This window comes from Podarcis melisellensis, assembly GCF_964234715.1.
Source record: "Podarcis melisellensis genome assembly, chromosome: 10".
Classification (NCBI taxonomy): Eukaryota; Metazoa; Chordata; class Lepidosauria; order Squamata; family Lacertidae; genus Podarcis; species Podarcis melisellensis.
Genome location: NC_138542.1, coordinates 2,138,952 through 2,154,565, shown reverse-complemented (window position 1 = coordinate 2,154,565; position 15,614 = coordinate 2,138,952). Strand labels below are relative to the sequence as shown.

The window sequence follows — 15,614 nt, the reverse complement described above, 5'->3', positions numbered from 1 at the left end:
GGAATAATAAATAGGTGAGATTCTAAGAAGAGGGGCAGGGTGACAAGGTTTATTTCTGACTATTTACATCACTGTTGATGACCATACTGCAAAAGGAACATTTGAATTCCTGTTCCTGGACAAAACTTTGCAATGGCCTTCATTGTCACTGCAGAAAAGCAACTATATTTCAGTACATCAGCCTCTGCATTACCCCTATCTATTGCACTGATTGAGGCCTCAATCCTGTCACTTGCTTGTAAGCAAGGCCTGTTGAAATCAGCAGGTCTTACTTGTGAGTAAACATGGATAGGATTGTATGTAAAAGTAATACAGTGGTACCTCGGGTTACATACGCTTCAGGTTACAGACTCCGCTAACCCAGAAATATTACCTCGAGTTAAGAACTTTGCTTCAGGATGAGAACAGAAATTGCACGGCGGCAGCAGGAGGCCCCATTAGCTAAAGTGGTGCTTCAGCTTAAGAACAGTTTCAGGTTAAGAACAGACCTCCAGAATGAATTAAGTACTTAACCCGAGGTACCACTGTACATACACTTTGTCATATGCTTATAGAGATGACAATGGATTGCAGAAATTCCTAAGCATTTAAAAGCGTATTGGCACAGAAACAAGTTAACACCAGGATAAGAGTCCACCAACCATGGAGAGACTAAACCTTTTCTGCTGTCAAAAGAATAGGGTGGGTGGGTGTGTTGCAAACATATGGGGTGTGTCAATTCCACAAAATAAACAACACTTTAACAAATATTTATGCAGAAGTTGTATCAAGTTAAATGGGACTTGCTCCCTAGTGTTCAGGATTTCATCCTTTGTGTATAAGATAATAATGTGATCTATATGTTAAACTAAATGTTATAATGCCCCCTTATATAACTTAGACCCTTTTTAAAAAAGAAATATACATGGGATTCGTATTTCGTTTGCCTATGCTTTTTCACATGTTACAATAAACTGACGGCTTGGCGTTGTAGTAAAGTGTATGCAGAACCTCCTTGGCTGTTCAGGACTTAATGGTGTCTGGGAAGCTGCATCTGTTTGTGTTCCGACATGATAGCTGTCTGTGTTATGATGCTCCATCTCCTGGGATTAACTGTATATCCTAAAAATAAAGATTGTTTCTGTTCTCCAACCCCCCTGCCAGGTATGAAGAACATTCTCAGAAACACATTACAAAAGCTATCAAAAGTTATCTGTAGGGGGAAAACATCTGTCTGCAGCTGAGAACAGGAACCAGATAATTTTTAACAAAAAAAGGAAATGGGTATCCATTTTGTCCACTGTTCAATTACACCACAGCTAGAAGAAATAAAAATAGTGGCTGTATTAAGCAGGAGTCACTATGGTTGGGATACTGGCAACACCACACAAAACCAAAACTAGAATGTGTGAGGGGATCAAAGGAACAGGGTTTGAGAAAGAGAAACTACATTAGTGGCTGAGGCATAGAATCTTGCTCCTGCTTGACAGGGTTTATTTTTGAATTAAAATAAATAGGCAATAACTCCCTGTAGTATGTCTGTTGCCAGGCTATAGCATTCCAGATTTAATATGGGAAACAATACTAATATTTGAATTTCTATTTCACCTTTCAACCCTGAAGTTCCCAGGGTAGTACCTAATACACTACACAAAACACAGAGAACCAAACTTTCAGGCAACCCAGCAGCAATCCAGCTCTCAACCAGCTGGATAAAACAAATGTGTCTTGAGTCAACGCCTAAAAGTAAAGAACACTGGGAACCACCAAATTTCTGTGGCAAGGGACTTCTACATCTGGGGTGCCATAACAAAGGATGTGCCACTGCCCCACAAACTGGAGTTGGAGGGAACTAGGAGCTGCTCTGCTCTCACAAACCTTAATGCATGGGGTGGCGAGTAAGGGGGCGGGGGAGGAGTCCATATATTTGGGCCCTGGGCTGTGTAAGGCTATATGGAACAAAGCCCAACATGCTTATAACCAACAACAAATAAATCACAGTGTTGGAGTCCAATGAGAGCAGGCAGCAGCTGAGGGGGCAAACTGAGTAGAGAAGCAGCTGATGAAGGGTTAAGTGTACAAAGCACTCCAAAACTCCCTCCTGAAACTGCTTGGACTTTGGTTATACATAAATGCATTATTGTATGGCTGTTGCCAGAAAGGACTACAGACTCAAATAGGTCATGCAAAAAATATGGCCAAATCCTGTTGTAGTGGATCCAACCTGAACCTTGGCCCTGTCTAACTTTCTCCCTCAGAAATGGCTGTTTTTATACTCTCTCCCAATGTGCTGCTCCTCCCACCTCTGTGTCTAGCAGACTAGCCAATCAGAGAGAGGCTCCAGCCCTCTGGTGGAATTTCAGGGGGGACTGCATCACCTGACTGGTCTGGCTCTGCTGTCCATCACACCTGTCTTAAACTGGGAGAAAGAGAGACTATGAATGTTAACAGAAGAGGGAGACTAGAAGCACCTTCCTTGCACAACTGTCTTGCAGGGTAGACCAGTTGTGACCCAAACCATCCAATACTTCTGCCACCACCACCACCCCATTTTTAACCTCTACAACCCCAAGTAGGGTGAATTCTGGGAGCAAAAGCAATTGCTTCCAAAGAGATTCCCAAGACTGTATGCTTTGCACTTCACCAAATACCTCTCAATTTATCGGGAACAGAGCTGGCATCCAGCTGCCTTCCCCACCCTGAGGTTCAGCACTCCTCTTTCCCCTGGGAAACTCCACTTTTTCATTCAAGTACTTGGCAAGAATCCTACCATTTAGACCCTAACAGCACCAAGTATATGAAGTTTTATTAAGAGAGGAGGGCAATTGGACAAAGCAGGATATGGAAAATACTGTAAAAGGGAGCATGTTGGTTCAAATCTATCAAACTTTAATTTTTCTACTTACAAACAGCTTTCTAGTCTCGTGAGCTGCCAGGGATTACTGACCATTTTAAAGGGTCTGCATGGTCGTTTGGGGTATTAGGGGAGGGTAGTACCTCTAGTGAGGGACACTTGCTGCTTCTGGGGTAGTTTGTCCACCTTTGGTCCCCACCCAGCACTCAGCTCTCACCTGTAGCTCCTAGAAGCTGTCATCATGTGACAGCAGCCACACCCCAGGAATGGTTTCGACTGGCCGGCTAAACCAGGTGAGGGTAGCCAATGAGGCTCAAACCCCAGTGAGTTAGGGGCTTCTCCTGCATGCAAACATAGGTTCTGGCAGATGGAGTGGGCGAGACCAAGAATGGGTCCAACAGTCAAGAAGGCGGTTTCTGCATGTGCTGTAGATGGCAGTGAGGGGCAATTGGGTCTCGTCAACCTGGGAAGGGAGCCCATCTGGGAGAAGGAAAATTCTGATAACCCTCTGCTGCCTTGCAGGATATATTTGGGGGGAAAGGCTGCGGAGTAAGCCCTACACAAATCTGGAGCAGAGTCTCTAAGATGGCACCTTGTCTGCCGCCTCCTGGCAACTCCTGCAGAGAAGCCTGTGGCAGACATATTGCTCTGCTTTCCTTCTGGACCACATCAGCGAGGCCAGGGGGACGGTGGTTCTTGTGGGCAGCCCAGGGTTTCCAGACACCTTGCCCAGGCTTGCACCCTGGGGAGGTCACTTCAGTGCTGCTAATGCAGCGGTTTGACTTCACCCCTGGAAGTGCACACCACTGTCTCTCAAGACAGACAGATGCCAATAACATGTCCTTTGTCCATTTTTAAGGCTTTTCTACCCACTTTGGATTGAGTGCAGCCGACACTTTTCCAGCCAATCATAGCACAGGTCACATTTGCCAGGTAGTCTGCAAAGACCTTTAGGGAAGCTGCGGGAGATGTTAGATGCCTCCTGGGAATCTGGGGAAGCGGCCATCTCTTCATGTGGCTGCCAGACCAAACTTAACCTGTGCTTTGTGTATTTGGGGGGCCATGACAGAAGGGCACGCCTGGCTCATTCAGGCAAAATTGAGGGCAAGGTAGCAGGGCTTTTCTCCATAAAGAACACTTGAGCTGTTTAGTAAAATACAGCACTCCCTAAAGAAGCCTATGGGGATAAGAGAGATAATTGCTTTGGTCATGTCAGGTAACAAATTCCTGGCATTGCTCCATGCCCGTTACTTGGCAAACTAGTTCCTGTCCTCCTGCAATGCTTACACACTTGTACTTGATGGATTGTGGCCAGCCAGGGTGCCATCCTCCCCTGCAGTGTCTTCTCACTTTTGCCACTTCTGGGCAGGGTGATTAAAAATATATATGACCTGACATGAATGATTTTGGAATTAGGGAAGGGGTGTCACTGCCGAGTTTCTATATGCTAGTGAGTGGATGGGAGTGTTATTTATTGTTAGTGTGCTGCTAATGTTTTCTATCACTGTTAAGGGTATGGAATATTAAAGTATTATCTATCCCCCCACCTCCATCATTTAGGTGACAAGTGACTAATACGTTTAATATGTAATAATTAAAAGTGTGTGTTTTGACCCACCATCTTTTCCCTAAAAGACAAAAATGGTCACACACTTTTCTGTTTGCCCATTTGGGGATGAGCCCTCAAGACCACTGTGAAGGCAACCTCTCGGTTTTGAAATAATACACTGCTGTGGCCAATTGGAGAGAACCAATGCATTCCAGTGAACATTTTTTATTTTTAAATCAAAAATTGCCATACTGCTTCATTACAACTGTCTTTGTGCAGTGTATAAGACACTCAATATAGTGAAAATAAGCACAATCTCTACACAAAACAAGTGGGTGGTTCCCTAGACTGGATGGCTGGGAGGCTGACTGCTCTTCATGGGGTTACACACTCAATGAAGAAGCAGGTAGGTAGCTCTGGACCACTTCCGGGTCCATTGCTATTGCTCGAGGCTCAGGTGGCCTCAGCGGCGTGGCATGCCTTCCATCAGCTGGGCTTGTGGCCCAGCTGTGCCCTATCTGGACAGGGATGGCCTAACTTTTGCCATCGATGCTCTGGTAAGCTCTAGGTTGGATGACTGCAATGGAGCTGCCTTCGGAAACTTCCACCCGGTGCAGAATTCAACTGCCAGCTCACTCACAGGGGTAAGGTGGTTTGAGCATATTACACCAATCCTGGTCTGACTGCAGTTGCTGCCAATCAGTTTCTGGGCCCAAATAAAAGTGCTGGTTATGATCTATAAAGCCCTAAATGGCTCAGGACTGCAATACCTCAAGGACCGCCTCCCCCCCTAGGAACCGACTCAGAACCTGCAATCATAATCTGAGGCCCTTCCTCGTGTGCCCTCTCCAGAGAGGTCTGGAGGGTGACAACACGAGAACACACTTTGTCTGCAGTGGCCCCCTGCTTGCAGAATGCTCTCCCCAGGATCACCTGGCGCCTTCACCTTTAGGCGGCAGGCAAAAACAGTTCCTCTTCAATCAGGCCTTTGGCTCATTAAAGATTCTGTGGCCATTTAAATGTGATTGTGAGAGGGGGGTTGTTTGTTTCTTGTTTTTTATTATGTATTTTGTACTTTTATTTTATATTTTTATTATGTTGGGAACCATCCTGAGATCTGTAGATGAAGGGCAGTAGCCTACTAATACTACTACAACTACTACTAATTGTTGGGTATAAATACAAAAGCTACTTCAGCTGACAGAAACAGGAATAAATACATCAGGAAATATTTACCAGTCTCCTTTGATATTGCTGCTACCATGTACAGTTCAGGCTGCCTCCCCTCAAAAAGGCTACTGTAGAGCTGGAAAGGGTTCTGGAAAGGGGCAAGTAATTGTGGTGGGGAGGACATGATAATGCTACCGTTTCCCTGAAAATAAGACAGTGTCTTATATTGTTTTTTGTTCCCAAAGATGCGCTAGGTCTTATTATCAGGGGACGTCTTATTTTTCCATGAAGAAGAATACGGTACACATTTATTGTCTAATTGTGAGTCTGCCAGACTCCGTCAGGGCAGAGCAAGCAGCAGGCGGCAGCTTGACCTGGCGGCAGCACGGGCTCTGATTTAAAGGGACCTTGCACTGCCTGAACAGCTCCGGCTGTGCTGCGGCCAAACAGTGAGCTGCGAGGTGGTTATGGTCCCGCCGCTACGGCCCAGAGGAGTCAGGCGCCTTACGGTAGCTTCGGGGGCCTTATATTCCGGGGAGGCCTTATATTACAGCGAGAGGCAAAAGTGGAAGTAGGTCTTATTTTGGGGGGATGTCTTATTTTCGGGGAAAGATGGTATGTAAGACTTGTATGTTGAGGAGAAAGCAAACAGGGAGAGGTTTTTCTCCTTCTCATAGTACTAGAACCTGAGGTGATACAATGAAACTGAACATTGGAAAATCCAAGACGGACAGAACAAGGAACTTACTTGCACAACACAAAGTTAAACTATGGCATTTGCTCCCACAAATTGTAGAAACAGCTACCAACTGGGACGGCTTTAAAAGAGGAATAGACACAAAGTCATGGAGGTTATGGCTCAGTTCTACTTCCGCTGTTAGAGGCCATATGCCTCTGAATACCAGCTGCTGAAATCACAAATTGGGAGAGTACTGCTGCGCTCAGGTCCCGCTTGCAGACTTCCCATAGAGATCTAGTGGGTCACTGGCCTGATCTGGTGGATCTCTTGCACTCTGTTGTTTGCTTTGGCTTCAATATGTATACTGGCTCAGCCTGGTTGACAGCCTGGTTTGGTCCTGAACATTAAAAGGGGCAACAGCGGGGAGGGGGGGGAGTGAGAGGAGAGAGATCTTCAACAATCTTGTTGCATCCTCAAAGATTCTGTGTCCTAGGGTGAATTCACTTTAGTAGTGATACATTCCTCCCTGAAAGCTGTTCTTAGCGTTTAATGAAAATACCTGAATTAGGTTTAGAAAACTGAGCCTGTTCCCTATGCACCCTTTGTACCCATGGTGTCTATGCCTCTTCCTTTTCTCACACACAGCAAACATTTGTAGTTTGCATGTTACTTGGAGCAAGGACATATGTCTTTACTTACGTTACTTTGCAAACCACCACATACATTAATGGTGTGGTATACAGGTAGGTAGCCGTGTTGGTCTGCCATAGTTGAAACAAAATTTTAAAAATTCCTTCCAGTAGCACCTTAGAAACAAACTAAGTTTGTTATTGGTATGAGCTTTCATGCGCATGCACAAGCCATGGCAGTAAGACATGTAAGAGCTTAACAAAACTGAAAGTTTGCCTGAGCGCATAATCACTGCACTTGTGTTGATGGTAAGCACATCTTCAAACCATTACAGTTAGCAATTGCCCAAGGTGTAGTTCTCTTATATAGCTATTAACTCAGTACCAATTAAGATAATCAGCAACACTATTCTGCATACATTACTATCCTTAGGTAATAAGTGATGGTAGGTGGCTTTGCTCCATCTTGCCTTTCTGGCAGCAAATGGCTTTAATTAGGCAATGCCAACTCTAGCGGTACATCTTCACAAACTAGAACTGGTTTATGCACACTTCCTGCACAGAACTTTGGGAACTGCAGTTCTGTGGGGGTGCTGAGAGCTCTGTAGGATATCCTTACCTCTCACAAAAAGCCCTCATCCCTGTCCAGAACTCTGCCACCAAAATTAATCACCAATATTGTTACTTAGACCTTGGGACACCCGTCCTTGAATCCATTAAATCTGGCTTCCTGTCCACTCCCACATCTATCACAAACTCCTCATCCTTCCCCTTAAACCCGTGACCCATCCATGGCCCATCTTGGCCGTTATTTTCTGCTTTTGACTTATTTTCCTCTAGCTCAGCACCCAGAGCTGTCTGGTGTGGAGGTTTTTTTGCTGTCACTTAGGCCAGGAACTCCTTTCCAGAACATCATATTACGTTACTCCCTAGCCTCCTGAAACTAATGCCCTTTTCAGATGTTTGATCTCCTGTTGCCATTTATGTTGCCTTATCACCCATGTTTTGTATCCATCAACCCCCCCCCCCATTTTAGAACTCTGTAAAATCTGGGTTCTTCGGGAGATACAAGGCTCTACGAGCTGAAGGCTGATGCCTATGCACATGTGGCTGAATAGGTGCACATTCTGTCTGTTTTCTTGACTTCATCTTGTTCCCCACTCTCTTTCAACTGTAAGTATTTTAGGAAAACCATCTAAGGGAAGAACTGTATGGAAATTCTGAAATTGTAAAATTATAAATGGGGCATAAGAATACAAACACATTATACAGTGAAGGAAATAAGGGGGGGAGAAAGGCTTTCCTGTTTACAGACACTGCCAAATAAAATAATATTTTGAAGGGATTTGCCACCCACGTGACTGTTATTAAATACAACCTCCAAACAGAGGTGAGATCAGAAGGATCAGCATCACCCAATGGAACAAAGATAACTGGGCAACAATTTTTTACTTTTTGAATGTTGTCTAGATTTCTACAACTGATTTAGGGTATTTTTGCACTGCTGAATCAGGAAATGGCATCCGTTTCTCTCCATCAGGTCAGGTTTACTGTAGACTGAATGGTGGGCATTGATAAAGGTAAATACACATAAATTGCATGTTGCTTCACCATTTTTCAAACTTCAGGTCTTGAACTTCCATTTCTTGGAACTCCTGGAATGCTCAGAGGCAGGGAGGTCTCTCTTCAGAGTCCAACAGTAGTCAGCCATCATGACTGCGTCCCAGCGACCCTGATACCTGGTCTCCATCTCTTTCATGTCCTGATGGAATCTCTCTCCCTGCTCGTCACTCATTGAACCCAGGTTCTCAGGAAACCGGTCCATATGTGAAAATATATATAATTAACTGTTTCCACAGAAAAACTGCATTACATTTATTAGAAAGAAAATGACAAAATACATAGTTTAGGGTCCACAATCACATTTATACTTCTAAGTGTACAGCTCTCTGTAATCACTAGTTTCCAAAATATATGGACTTCAGCACAACTCCACCACATTATATATAACATTGTATAATGTAAGTTGTTTTCTTATATCCCATTTATAATTTTACAATTTCATAATTGTACCCAGTTAATTTACTCCTGATTTTAGATATTTCTTTTTACTTTATCATCAAAAGCTCCTTGGGGTGTATATTATTTTGTTGTTAAGACATGTTTTTCTTTATGTGTGTATTATCTGTTTTGTTGTTTAGAAAAATAAAACAAAATATACATATTTTTAATGTCCCTTCTGGCATGGACATGATCAGATCCAAATTTGGTTGGGGTGAAGGACAGCTGCTTCCAGGGAATAGTTGCCCTTATTGTGTGAATGCACAGCAGTTCAATGCATCCATGTGTGCATGTTTTTTGCATTGCCCATGCCTAGTCTTCCCTCCCATCTCTGGGGGGTTCCCTCCTTATTTAAGTGAGAATTACATGGAACCTTAGTCTTGCCTGAGTAGGAAGTCCTAGCTGCTATTCAAGTCCTAGCAGCTACTCAAAAGAGGGATAAGACAGGAAAGTTGTTATAGGAGGAAGGAGATAATGTCAAGGGACAAGGGAGGAGGAATAAAAGAAACCAGCACCCAGGGGTGGGGGGTGGGAAAGTGTGAAAGGAGAATGGAAAACTAGATTATTTGTATTTATTTCATAAAATGTATATACTGCTTGATTGTAAAACAACAATCTTCAAAGCAAGTGCTTCTGAGTGTTATTCATTCTATAAGACACATTTTATTAACAGTTTGTCCCTTTCATTCTGATATTGCTGTAATGTTGAAACACTTTTCAAAGGCAAGGTAAAGTACATTTCAGTAACTGTTTTGCATTCCATTCCATACTTTAAGACTGGCCCTTGGATTGGAGATAGTATCTAAACATCCATTTGATGGCCCCTTAAAGACTTTTTAACATACAAACATCCACTAGATACCCATTTCCTGTTTTGTACTTCTTGGAACTGACATAGGAGTAACTTTGTGTTCAAAATAGGGACATGAAGGGACCTAAAATTTGGGTTTCTCAGTCCACCATATTTGGTCCAATATTCTTCTCTGCAAGGAGATGTGTGTGCTATGCATTGCTCTGCCACACACCTTTGATTCTTCACCTCCATTTCCTCCTTTTCCCATCAGTACAGAAAATAAAATTACATTTAATTACAGAAAGTGCCTTTCTGGCTACAGATGTTGGGCACTATATAAATAACATAGTAGGAGTAATCTCACTGTAGTATCCACAATCCAACTCCTTCTTGAAGCAAATTGCTCTTCAACTATTGCCATCTTGTGGCTTCTGACACACTTTCATTTTATCTGTTAATGGTATTAGTTTGAATTGGGAACACACACAGAGGCAACCTTAAAATTAAATGTAAATGAATTAGAAATGCCTACAGGAGATCCATTAGCATAAATCCAATCAAGGAAGTTTATTTAAGTTGTTAAACAGCTTAAAATGTTAGTGTGTGTTGGGGGTGCCAAGTAGCTTTTGCTTATCCTCCTTAACTTTTAGAGTCACGCTGCCTCTGCTCAGGACATCTGTGTGTGCTTTTAAAGTGTGCGGCATGCAAATAAAAATGCTTCTGAAGTAACAGATCATATTACAGAAACATATTTACTCATATAGGAGGATATGTGTTGATAACACAGAAACACCGGGCCCCTGGTAAGCAAAGCAACTAATAAGAGTAACTAATCCCAGGTAAGAGAGTATAGCATAGGATTAAGAACATTAAGCAGAGCCTGCTGGAAAGCCCTCGGGCAGCAGCCCTCTTCCACCCACTGTTACAGACACCTCCACTTTTTCCTAACCCTTCCTAAACACAGGCGCTTCCATCTGATGGCATAGGAACACCCCTCTTCTTTCCGAAGCTTTCTCCCTGCCCCTCAGTCAAGGCCACACCTTTTTCCTACTCCATTTCTGATTCTAGACTTTTAATCATCTTTGTATTTCACAAGAATTCAGGTTAACAGTACTAAACCTTATACAAAAGTTGTAAGGAACACAACTGCAAGGTAATGAATCCCATTTTTAAGCATATGCTTTCTGAATAAGTTTTTTTTTTTTTTTACAATATGTTGCTCTTAGTTTCAGTTTAAATCTTCTCACAAATTAAGGTAATAGCATGTCTCACAATTTTTGAGCTGTAAAAAGTTCCAGGGGCAACAATATTGGTTTAATTTCTTTTGGATAATAGAACACTGAATACGTACGGTACCTTTGTAACATTTGCTTGATGTGCAAAGCTAAAAGCAGAGCATAAATGAATGTGAAAGAGAAGTCCTACAAGGCAGATACTGCTTGTTCTCTCTCTTTCTCTCACACCCACCCACCCACAACCTTAGCCCTTGTGAGGGGTGACACCTTCTGCAAGGTCTGTTGGGGGTAAAGGTAAAGGGACCCCTGAGCATTAGGTCCAGTCGTGGACGACTCTGGGGTTGCGGCGCTCATCTCACTGTATTGGCCGAGGGAGCCGGTGTACAGTTTCCGGGTCATGTGGCCAGCATGACTAAGCCATTTCTGGCAAACCAGAGCAGCACATGGAAACACCGTTTACCTTCCTGCCGGAGCGGTACCTATTTATCTACTTACACTTTTTTTGTGTGTGTGCTTTTGAACTGCTAGGTTGGCAGGAGGAGGGACTGAACAATGGGGGGCTCACCATCTCAGGGATTCAAATCTGATCGGCAAGCCCTATGCTCTGTGGTTTAGACCACAGCGCCACCCACGTCCCCTCTGTTGGGGGTATGTCATTCAAAAAAATCCCAGAGAGGTTGCTTCAAATATCAGGAGGCCATCTCCTAACTATTAGCACCCATTGATGAAACATCAACAGCCATCTTTTATTGTTAGCCAGCAATCTGCCTAACAAAAGAACTATTGGTCAACAGTCATAACAATAGCTAGACCTACAAAAAAAATCATGTCAGAAAATGCCTAAATAAGAATTTGTTACATATTATGTTTCAGAACATAGTATCATGCAGTAATATTTCCAAACCATCTCTCTTACCCCACCCTCATAAATGTTAAGCATCTTAGCATATTTGGAAAATGGATTCAACATTCTCAAATCCTTTAAGAGGGGAGGGGACTATTTGCTTTTATATTTAAAAGTCCTAGGTTTCTGTTCAGGTTAGTTTAGGGGGGAGTTGTTTTTATTTTTGACAGTGAAGAAAGATTGAGAAAATAATGACTAAAACTTGCTAAAATGTCATTTGAAGCAGGTGGTTTAAGCTTACAGGAACACTAGATAGATTCTCAAGCAGTTTGCAGGGAACTGTGTGTGATTATATAAAAAAGTACAAAACAAGAGCAAGGCAGATGTTTTAATGGCTGTCAGTGACTGCAATATGACACCTGCTTTAGTTCTGTCCCTTCCTTGCTACTTGATATGGTAATTCAGGAAGCTAATGCTGGACTTGAATCCTCAAGAAAGCTAGGCCACAGATCAGGTGTCAGCAGACCTGGTGGTACAACTAAAGTTCCTCCCTTCCAAACAAAGGTTGGAGCAGGAACTCTCGCCGACCAATTTCAGAGAAAGAAAATATTTTGGTACAGAACTCTATACAGACTGAGTGAAAGAAAAGTCAAACAGTGAACTCTTCAGTGAGCAATCTGATTCAGGATCTATTGAACAAGCTGCTAAAAAACTGAGCCTTCTCATAAAGTAATAAGCAACCAATATAACTTAAGTCTTTCAGCTGGCAACCAAGTGTTTGTATACACTGGTGTAAAATATCAGCCCTGGTGTAAAATAGCTGGGAAGGGAACTTCTTAATAAAATAAATGGCAGTAGTCGAATAGTGCAATCCTTGCCTGATTTTTCCTTATTCCAAACTCAGGAACAACTTGGGTCCAGTAAAAGGTCTTGCTTTGAATCACAGTAGTTGGAAAATATAAGCCAAGAGAAGCACCCCAAAAATATTTCCATGGTTGCTGCAGTAAAACTGATGTACACACAAGTGTCTGGCTCACAGGTTAGGTTGTTCATTAGGTTGTTAGCAATGTTCAAGATTGAAAGCATACAGGACCCTTCTTAACTTTGTAAATGTGCTAGCACCACTCGATTGCTTGTGCATAGGGGAAATGCTGATAGGTAGAGCAATGCTAAAAGGGCAGGGCAGAAGGTGGAGGGCCCAAAGATTGGGGCAGAGTGTTGACTGGTGCCCTGGCCCGATCCCCGCAACACACTACTTCAGGACTTTCTGTTGACTACAAGAGAGAGGTCTGCTTACCACCTGTTCAGATCCCTCTTGGAACAGACACCCCACCATCAGAAGCAGCGCTCTTCTGCTTCTGTGTCACCCAACAATATAAATATTATCACAGTGGCATAATATGTAGTAAAACATTTATTTCAGCAATACAATAAATATATATTACAGTCTTTTAAAACTGTAGTGATACAATAATCACAGTTTAACAATTATACACTAGGAAAAAAATTTAAAAGGTGTCCCCTGGTATTGAAAAGATAGCCAAGGAGGCACCAGGCAAGCTTCCTCAAGGAGAAAATTCCAAAAATGTGGTGCTACAATTTAAAAGACCCTCTCTTCAGTCCCCACCCACTTCACTTCCAATAGTGGGGGAACTTGGAGATGGGCCTCTGATGAACTAAGCAAGCACAGGCTGCTTTGGAGGCAGGCATTCCTTCAGGCATTTTGATCCCAAGCTAAGAACATGTTCAAAAAGAGAATAGCAACTAATGCCACTACAGTGGTACCTCTGGTTACGTACTTAATTCATTCCGGAGGTCCGTTCTTAACCTGAAACTGCACAATTTCTGTTCTCATCCTGAAGCAATGTTCTTAACCCGAGGTACTATTTCTGGGTTAGCGGAGTCCATAGCTGTCAAGTGTCCCTTATTTGAAGGGACAGTCCCTTATTCCAGGGCCATGTCCTGCTGCTGTCCCTTACTGATAGATGTCCCTTAAATTTCAAAGGAAGCAGCTCCTCTCCCTCCCTCCCTGCCGGCCAGGGAGGAGGGAGGCTCCAACTGTGTTGCTTGGCTGTGTTGCCCACCCAATAAGAAGTCTAGGAACGACTGGGGGGTGGAGCTTGCATGCCTTGTGTGTGGCTAGTTAATGCAAGCTGAGGGGTTTTTTGAATGCTGGACGCCATTTTGTTGCACGTGCTGCTGCAAACTTTGCAGTGCAAAGCCAGGCTGGGGAGCCATCTTAAGTTGAGGCTGCATAGGCCTTGTGGTGCATGTGATTCAGATTCTATTCAGTTGAACCTCTGGTTACAAAGTTGGTTGGACAGTGTTCTTGGAGCTACCAGCATGAGTTTGACCAGACTGCAGGAGGACAGGAAGACTGGAGTGCCTGGAACAGGCGAGGCTGCAGGTCCCTTATTTTGGCTGCTGGTCCCTTATTTTCAAGGCTGCTGGTCCCTTATTTTCAAATCTGTAAGTTGACAGCTATGGCGGAGTCTGTAACCTGAAGCGTATGTAACCCAAGGTACCACTGTACTTAAGATTCAGTGAGATGTGTTCCCACCTATTGATCCCAATCCAACAGCCTTGCAGCTGAAGCTTCTGAGCAGCATTCAAAGGAAAACCCATAGTCTAACCTGGATGTTACCAGAGCATGGATAACTGCATTTAGGCAGCCGGAACATAAGCATTAGCCAAGGGAGACCCTGTCACCACTTGCACCTTGAGGGCCAAAGGTGGATCTAAATGCACCTTGATCCCTCAAGGCCAGTGCAATCTCATCCACAACAGATTGAACTCCACTGTCTTGTCTAGACCAGCCACCTGCCCACAATTCTTACAAAGTAATACTTCACTTTGTGTTGACAAGACTAAAGTTTCCCTTATATAAAAGTTAAAGGGCAAATTTGGACTTTCATTAAATAAAAAAACCAACAGCCTAAGGAAAGAGAGAAAGTAAAATATGTCTTTAGACCTTTTCCAACATTTCCATAATTTTATTTTATATAAACTGGTTTCTCTTATGAGTATCTTAAATTAAGTTTCTTTTTGTTCTGCAACTGGGATAAAACATTGTAAAAGGAATTTTGAAGCAGTTTGTGAGGAAAGTAAAACAGTAGTCACTCCAAGTTATTGCTCAATAAATCCACAACTGAAAGGGGGGAAAATCAGTCCCACTAGCAGCAACTCCTCTTAAGTGGTGTCCATACTTTGTGGGTCCTCATGCAAAATACATTCTACATGCACACACAATAGCATCTAATCAATACCTTCTGAATGGAGACGAAACATTATTTCAATATCTTCTAGTAATACAAAGAACATATCTTCAGAATGCATAAAAATTATACATGCATTTTTAAGACATTATAGTATATATTGTATATTATACACTTTGCCCATGTTCAGAGGCGATTTAAAAGCTTTGCTCAAGATTGTAAGACACGCCTAGTCTGCAGTGCTAAAAGGGAACACATGGCATCCCTACCTCTCCCGATCCACCTCACAGATGCACAGACGCCCTTGCTCTCTGGGTGTCTTTGGAGAATATACAGGACTCTAATGGCTGGAGAGAGGCGTCCTTGGGAGGGGGGGGACAGGCAATACGCCCCCGGCCCACAAAGCCCTTCCCTCCCAGAGCCCCTCCAGTTCCCCTCAGCCGCGAGGGGCGGGGCCTGCCTCCGGCTCCCTCCCCTTAAAGGCAGGTAGCGGCCCCGGCTGCTCGCCCCTCCCTCCCTCCCTCCCTCCCTCCGGGTCCCTGGCGGGCGGGGCCGGAGCGGCCGTTGAAGGCGCCGAGAGGAAACGCGGGAAAGGGGGGTGGCTTA

General features: G+C 43.5%; 1 protein-coding gene across 1 annotated transcript in view; it reads right to left on the bottom strand.

Annotated features, from left to right (window-relative positions):
• PRPF18 (pre-mRNA processing factor 18) overlaps nt 1-15,614 on the bottom strand; it is a 128,376-nt gene that overhangs the window by 88,744 nt on the left and 24,018 nt on the right. The gene's annotated exons all lie outside the window — the stretch shown is intronic.